We start from the raw sequence: 9,107 nt of genomic DNA, 5'->3' as shown, positions 1-9,107 counted from the left end.
TGTTTGATTAAGACAAAGATAGAAACAAAAAGCTGGAGTACAGGTCATACAGCATCTCTGGGGAAAAGGAATAGTTGATGTTTCGAGTCGAGACCTGTCATGACCTGTCAAGAAAGGTCATGACCCGAAACGTCATCTATTCCTTTTCTCCAGAGATGCTATCTGATCCGCTGAGTCACTCCAGCTTTTTGTGTCTATCTTTGGTTTAAAGCAGCATTTGCAGTTCCTTCCTACACGCCCTTGTTTGTTCAGCTTGCTGCAATGAGTGCCTTTGTCCCTCATAAGCAATGCTGAATGTCCCATCCATTTGGTACTTGCCATTCACACCATCCTCCGTGGGGAAAGATACTTCTCCTCTTGTAGCATGAGTTGGCCCACTCATTTGAAGGAATCACGCCTCTGCTGGTTGCACTGAGGACTTCTGTCAGTGTTATTTTATTCTTCACTGGATGAGGACACTGCGCCAGTTTTGTTGTCCATCCCTAATTCCACTTAACAGAGAAGTTGCACAAGGGTCATTCTTGGTCTGAGGTGACACTGCCAGAGTGGAGTAACAACAGAACTCTCGCCCTTCAGGGCTTCAATGAACCAGATGACTGTTTATGGCAATAAGCAGAGGAAGCTGCTTTAGCTTACATATTGGGGATGAGCGTTGGTAAATAGGTTTAGTATAGATGGATACAAAATGCTAGAGTAACTCAGCGGGTCAGGCAGTATCTCGGGCGAAAAGGAATAGGTGGTGTTTCGTGTTGAGACCCTTTTTCAGACTGAGGTATTTAGTCTAGATATTGGCTTGATGGTCAGCATGAATGTGCTGGGATGAAGGGCCTGCTTTGTGCAATGGACCCTGTGACTTGAATTAAGTTCTTCATCTGCCGTGGTGGGATTGATCCTTGGGTCTCTGGATCTGTATCTCGGGCCATTAGTGCACTAACCTTGCCACTGTGCTCCTCTACAGACCTTGACTCTGTCCTGTGGGCTGCCCTCACTCCAGGTATACTGTAAAACTGCTGTACTGTGACTGTTAGCACATTATAGTGTCACAGAGGGCCACGATTGCTGTACAGAGGGCCACGATTCCTGGTGTCAGCTTCCTCAGTTCACAAGGCAGTAATCTTGTTCTAGTCCTGCTGACGTTATGTATACATTTCTATGCTTGAAACAAATATAGATCAACGTACTGGAGTGGTCAGACTGCTAGATGTTCAGTTTTTCTCTGAACCCATAAACCGAGCTGTTTCGCTACTGCCACGTGGAGAATGCCTGTTTCCAATCACACATTTGTGCAGCAGCTGTATGAAGTGAACAGTAAATGGCAGCTTTAAGCTGTATGAGATTTTGCCTCCTGCTGGTAAACCAAGTTCATCAGTCCCGTTGCCCCACTCTTTCCCCACAATCCTACAGATTCTTTTCTCCACCCATTCAGTTGCTTTTTAAAAGCTGCCTTCATTTCTACCAGAAGGGACAGCGAATTCCACGTTTGCTGCCCTTGGCATAAAAGTACATCTCCTCACATTCTTGAGCCAAACAGGCCCTTTGCCCCACTGAGTCCATGCCAACTACAAAGTACCCTTTACACTAAACCTACACTGGACCCACTTTATTTTCCCTATGGTCCCCTTAACTCTACCTTCCTATTAGTTGTGACCTTACTGGCCAAACATTTAAATCTGGGACCTCATATTGTTGAATCATCTTCAAATTGAAACTATTTATTTCTTATGCGTTATAGAAACTTGTCACATCTTGATAGATTGATACTTTATTGTCACATGTACTTGGTCCAGTGAAATTCTTTGTTTTACAAACAATTCATGTATGCAAAGAGTCGCCATGGATAGGGCGGCGATCAAGTTATAATATATTCAATATTCAAAGTATTCAATATGGTCGCGATGATCCCTCTTCTCAGCCCACCCCCCGCCAGGTCCCTCTTTGTTCTCAGCCACCCCCCAACGCCGGCTCCATCATTGTTCCCTCTTATAATTTTCTGCAGTCTAAGACGAACAATACTGGTTGGTGCAAACTACTTTAGCAGCAGGAATAACTCCAGCTTGGAATTGTTCAAGTTAATGCTTTCCACATCCTCCCTGGGATTTGTATTTGCTTTGGAGTGCAGTGGCCAGAATCAGTGACCAGTTTTCCAGTTGTGGCCTAACCAGTGGTTTGTACGGGTTCTACATGTCTCTCTTGCCTTTTGTAGTTTGTGAATCGTGGGATTGCGTGCGCTCTGCCCAACTCTCTCACCATCTTCTAGCAATTCCAAGCATTTATTCACAGGTTCATTCAGGTGCTGCTCTTCCAGCTAATCTGCTAGACATGTGCCGTAGTCAATATAGTCTCTATTTATGCCAAACGCCTTGCAAAATTTACCCCATGTGTGTGTGTGTGTGCGCGCCACAATGATGCAGCCGGTAGAGTTGCTACTTCATAGTGCAGAGTCCCAGGTCAATCCTGATCTTGGAAGCTGTCCATGTGGAGTATGCATATTCTCTCTATGATCATGTGGGTTTCCTCCCACATCCCAAGGACATGCAGGTTTGTGGGTTAATTGACCCCTCCATGTGTAGAGAGTGGATGAGAGAGTGGGATAACATAAAACGAGTTTGAATGGGTGATCGATGGTCGGCATGGACCCGGGGGGCCGAAGGGTCTGGTTTTCATGCTGTGTCTCTAAACTAAACCATATCCAAAGGGTGTGGTTCTAGCATTGACTCTGGGGAGCACCACAATCTTCCGGTTGCATAAAACAACCACTTACCACTACTGTCAGCTTTCTGCCTTAAAATGTTATCATGCCGCTCTTTCACTCCATTGAGTTCAGTTTTGCTTTGTGTTCAGTAACTTTGTGAAATAGCTCATAAAAATCTGTGTAAACAACCACTGCTGATTTTCCTGCAGCAACTTCAATCAGGTTAGTCAAACACAATTTGCCTTTAACAAAATTGTGCTGGATCTCGTATCTTCTCAAATGTCTCCATGTGCCTTTTGCCGACGCCCTGGTCATTGTTTTTAACATGTTTCCCCACCACTGAGATGAATTTAACTGATCCATAGTTGACTGAATAGTTCTCATTTTTAACCCTGTGGCATCTTTCCTATGTCAGGGGTGGATTGAAAGATTGTGCCCAGCTCGCCCACAACCTCCACTGAACTTCCTCAGGAACTGAGCTTGCATCCCACATTAACCAGGTGACTTCTTTAGGGATAGCTAGCCTTCGTAAAACTTAGCAGTTGCCACCCCATACATATTTGAGCCAAGCCTTCGGTTTATATAGAAGGAACACTTTGTTTACATCAATCAGTCCTATCCCTCCCCAATACATTTTCCCTGACTGTTTACACATCTACAGGAGACTTCAGGAGCCCTTTTTGTTTATCATCACTTTCTTACCATAATCTCTTTTTTCTTTTTTTTTTGTCTCGTCGCATCTCCTCTTAAGTTACAGCACCATCATATACTTTTTTTTCTTGCATCATCTACTCTGACTCACTTCTTCTCGAGGAGCTTTGGCTTCCCTTCTCCCCCCCCTTTGTTTGAATGTATTTAGCTTGTGCCTAAAGCATCTGTTCATCCATTGCTCCTCCACACTTTTAGCTACCAATATTTGGTTCCACTATACCATGGATGGATCCTTGCTCATCCTGTGGATGTTAGACCTCCTCCAATGTACAGGTTCTATTTCCGAGTGTCCCCTGTCCCTCTATTCCCTTTTGATTCCCTTTATTATCACGTGTGACAAGGCAAAGTGGAATTCTTTGTTTTGCTACCATACAAGTATGCAAAGAGTCACCACGTATAGGACGTCGACTAAGTTACGAAGCCTTCTGCAATCCAAGGAATAATGTCCTCGCTGTCCCAGTGTCTCCCGATAGCTCAGGTCCTTGAGTTCTGCCAACATCCTTGTAAATCTTCACTGCCCTCATTCCAGCTCAATGGCATCCATGAAGATTCAACATCTTTTCTATCATAGCAAATGTATTCCCAAAGTTTATTTGATGTTTGCTGCTCCTCAAGTGTTCCCCACTGACAATATTTTTCACAGATCCCCAAGAACTAAGTGTAATAAAGCTTCTTTCCTGATTGGGTCAAGGAGGTTTTCCGAAGTGCATTTCTTGTAAGACTATTGTCGTCATTTCTCTATCGAGACTCTCCATTTTGCTGGAATCATGTCGCAAGAGTAAGCCACTTTGTTGCTCAAACCTGCTCCAGTGTTGCGCGGAATACATGTCACTAATTATTATAGATTGAAATGAGCCAACGGGTAGGAAATCGTGTATTTTGAAGGATTTTCTAATTATCTTTTGTGAGTCAAATGGTCTGAATATGATCCCAGATCCAGCGAACTGCCTGTGTCTTTCTATGGAACGTCAGCCATTGCTTAGTCAGCCACAAAGAAAACATGGACCACTTCAAATGAGGTTATCAGAGGAACAGATTTGACTGAAGGCCTAAGGGCTGAACATGCTACTGAAGTACGGAAGGGTTGCTGAAGCTGTTAGTATTACTTTTCACTTCATGGGTTTTATTTCTCTCATTTGTACCGATAGCATAGCTTATTTAGGAAATTTGACTATTTTGTATGGATAGAAAGGTGTATTTTTTAAAAAAGAGTCATTTTGTTATAAATAGCCTTTTGTTGTATTTGTGTAATTTTATCAGATGTTCGATGTCTCTGAATAAGATGCTTTAGCCCACTGTGGAGTCTGGTGTCTATTTATTTAAACCTCACCCAGAGTCGACTTCAATTCCAATTATATATTTAAAAGGTTGCCTAATTATCTACGTGTGAAACACTGCCTTGCGCAACTGGTAATTTGAGGCAGTGATAAGCTATATTTAGCAGGAGACTCCAATCAGCGTTCAAGCAACCTGTGCGGGGAGTTCAATCCAGCACCCGGGGGCTGAGGCCTGTAGGGTGCAGTGTGCAGCAAGACAATGTGCCAGGTTTTCTGTTCCAGAATAATACTCCAAAATGCTTTTAATTTGTTTGTTTTAAAATATGTCACACAGTAACATGGGCGGCACAGGGGCAAAGCGCCAGAGACCTGGGTTAGATCCTGACTTACGGGTGCTATCTGTACAGAGTTTGTACATCCTCCCCGTGACAGTGTAGATTTTCTCCGGCTGCCCCGGTTTCCTCCCACATTCCAAAGATATGCAGGTTTGTAGGTTAATTGGCTTGGTAAAATTGTAAATTGTCCCGAGTGTGTACTAGTGTAACGGGGATCGCCGGTCGATGCAGACTCGGTGGGCCAAAGGGTCTATTTCCATGCTGTTTCTCAAAATTAAACTAAATAAGTTTAGTGAACTCGGTTAATATAAAGGAAGCATGGGAAATATTGCCCCGGTAGTGAAGGGACCGAGTGGGAGGGTGGGGGCAGGGAGTAAGGGTCGGCATTGGTACCGGGACAAGTGGAGGGGTGGGGTGAGTGGGTGAGACGGCGAGGGGACTGGAGGGTTCACACCAAACATCTGGTGAGCCTGATGCCTTACCACTGGGACTTCTGTATGCTCGGTGGTAGATTGCTGGTGCTTTACTGTACCTTGCTGTGCACCAGATCTCTGTATGATGTAGGCAAAACAAATGGAGATGCTGAGAATCTAAAGTAAGCTTAAAAAACATATTGGAAACGCGCAGCATTTGTGGAATGAAAACCAACATTTCAAGGTGAAGGTCCTTCATCAGAACGGGGGAAATTAATAAACGTATTTAAATTGCAGAGAAGGGGGTTATGAAGAAAATCATCTGCGATCAGGCAGTGAAATTAATCCAGATGATTATTGGTGCCAGGCCAGAAGGAAGATAAAGTCCTTGAGGTTTCAATGAACTCAGACTTATTAATCATGCCTTGTACATTCTCATCCAAATCATCAGTGTAGCAGTCAAACGGAAATAGATCACAACTCCAATCCATGAAGTACATGACTCGTCACAGGCTCCACTCTTAAAAGCAACCTTCCATCACCACTCTCTGCTTCTTAACATTTCTGTATCCAATTAGCTACTTGACCCTGGATCCTATGCAATCTAACCTTCCAGATAAGCCTTTTGAACCTTAAAGGCCATAACGACTGTCCTCATTAACCTTCTTTGTTACTTAAACATATAACAGTACAGCATAAGAATAGGCCCTTTGGCCCACGATGTCTATGCCAAACATGTCAAGCAAAATTAATCTGCTCTGATTGCACGTGCCCTTCATCCCCTGCATATCGACGTGTCTATCTAAAAGCCTCTTAAGTGCGACTGTTTTATCTGCTTCCGCCACCATCATTGACAGCGTATTTCAGGCACCCATAAGTCTCTTATAAAAAAACATCCTGCATATCTGTAAACCTTCCCCTCCTGACATAAAAGCTATGTCTTTGACATTTATCTTGTAAAAGATTCTGACTGCCTACCCTATCTATGGGTCTCATAATTTTATAAACTTCTGTCAGGCCGCTCTTCATTCTCCAACACACCAGAGAAAACAATCCAAGTTTCTCCAACCTCTCCTTACAGTTAATAGCCTCTAATCCAGAGGGCATCCTTGTAAACATCTTCTCCAATGCCTCCCCTTCCTTCCAGTAATGGAGCAACTAGAACCACACACAATGCTCCAAATGTGGCCTCACCAAAGTTTTATAAAGCTGCAATATACCCTGACTGATGAAGCTAAGCATACAATATGCCTTCAGTGAGACTTTCAACGAATTAAGGATCTGGACCCCAAGTCCCTCTGCATATCAATGCTGTTAAGAGTCTTACCGTCAACTTTATACCTTCCCCTTTAATTCAACCTCCAAAAGTGCAACACTCCACATTTGCCCGGATTAAACTCCATCTGCCACCACTCTGCTAATTTCTGTAGTTGTCCTGTTTGATACCTTTGCAGCTTTCCTCACAGTCCCAATCTCCAGCAATGTCTGTATCATCTGCATATGTACTGGCGACCTATCTACATTTACATCCAAGTCATTTATATACATCACACAACAGAGGTTCCAGCACAGATCCCTGTCGACCTACAACAAGAATAACACCCTCCACAAACCTCTGTCTTCGATGAGTAAGCCAATTCCGAATCCATACGACCAAGTCACTGCATCTGGGGGTGGAAGATTGCAACCTTCACGTGGTCTGCCTTGTTTCAACGAATGCAATCAACCTGGCGTGCACAATCAAATAAGATCAAATAGAACAAGTTGTCCTACAACTTTAGGCTGTGCATACCATACACAAGAAGACTGTGCATCGTAACCTTCTAGATCAGCTGGCCATGGAGAACTTTTTCAAATGTTTGACTAAAATTAATGTAGACAATATCCACCGCCCTAACCTTATTGATCACCCTCAAAAAAATAAAGTTCGGAAGACACAACTTGCTGCATACAAAACCATGTTGAATGTCTACTTGACCTTCTTAGCCTTTCCACCTGCTGGCTTACTATGGTTCCCACCACCCTTCTACACTAGTCTAACTCCTCACTAGTAGCACAAGCAAACCTTCCTGCAATGATATTAGTGCCCTTCCAGGGGGATGCATCAGCTCCTAAAACCAGTAACTGGTGATTATTAGAAGGATGCTAGAGAAAGGAGAAGGAGAAGAGTTTAGATAGGTACTTGAATGAGCAGGGCATAGAGAGATATTGAAATATAGTAGACCAGTGCGATTAGTGTAAGTTGACGTAATAGTCATCATACATGTGGGCTAAGGAACTGTTTCTAAACATATACACAAGAAATACATAATACTCTGTAGTTTTTTTACATTCACTGTGTCATCCACGTGTATTTCATTCTATTACAATGTACCAATGCTACTCATGTGGCCTTTTTGAACACAACCCTCCAGTGATTGAGATGGTGACGCGACCTGAAAAGAGATGCGAGGTGCTGGAGTAACTCAGCAGGTTAGGCAGCAAACCTGGAAGAAATGGTTAGGTGACTTTCCGGGTGTGGTCCCTTCATAAGTGATAGGAGCAGAATTAGGTCATTTGGCCCATCAATCATGGCTGATCTATCAACACCATTCTCCTGCCTTCTACCATAACTCCTGACACCTGTACTAATCAAGAATTTGTCTATCTCTGCCTTAGACATATCCATGGACTTGGCCTCTACAACCTGTGGCAAATAATTCCAGATTCACCACGCCTCTGTCTAATGAAATTGCTCCTTATTTCCTCACTAAAGGTACATCCTCTAATTCTGAGGCTGTGAACTCTAGTCCTAGACTCTCCCACTAGTGGAAACATCCACTCTATCCAGGCCTTTCACTGTTCTGTATGTTTCAATGAGGTCCCCTCTCATTCTTCTAAACTCCAGCGAGTACACGCCCAGTGCCGTCAAACGCTCATCATATGTTAACCCTTATTTAGACTTCAATATAGACACAAAATTCTGGAGTAACTAACTCAGTGGGTCAGACAACATCTCTGGAGAGAAGGAATAGGTGAATGTTTTGGGGGCGAGACCTTTCTTCATTCAAATATCTAAACTCTCCCCTGTCTCTGTAGTAAGCAAGTAAGTTTATTAGCCGAGTATTCACATACATGGAATTTGCCTTGGTGCGCCGCCCACAAGTAACAAAACGACATACAATGACAGTTACAAATGACTCAGGAAACACTAAACATTAATAATAAAACATTAATGATAAAACACCATTGATGAAGCATGTGAACCAACAAAATATCAGATCAAAGGGAGGCTACAGATTTTTGGCTGTTGAGTGGAGCAACTACTCGTGGATAAAAACTGTTTTTATGTCTGGCTGTGGCAGCTTTGACAGTCCGGAATCGCCTTCCAGAGGGAAGTGATTCAAAGAGTTTGTGGCCAGGGTGAGAGGGGTCAGAGATGATCTTGCCCGCTCGCTTCCTGGCCCTTGCAGTGTACAGTTCATCAATGGAGGGAAGGTTGCAGCCAATAACCTTCTCTGCTGATCGGACGATTCGCTGCAGCCTCCAGGTGTCGTGCTTGGTGGCTGAGCCAAACCAGACCATGATGGAGAAAGTGACGAGAGACTCAACGATGGCCGTGTAGAATTGGACCATCATTGCCTGTGGCAGATTGTGCTTCCTAATCGGCGTGTTCCCGTCAATGGAGGCCCTACAACCC

The sequence above is a fragment of the Leucoraja erinacea genome, chromosome 39, assembly GCF_028641065.1.
Source record: "Leucoraja erinacea ecotype New England chromosome 39, Leri_hhj_1, whole genome shotgun sequence".
NCBI lineage: Eukaryota > Metazoa > Chordata > Chondrichthyes > Rajiformes > Rajidae > Leucoraja > Leucoraja erinaceus.
The sequence above is the reverse complement of the archived record's forward strand: the minus strand, read 5'-3'. Positions refer to the sequence as shown.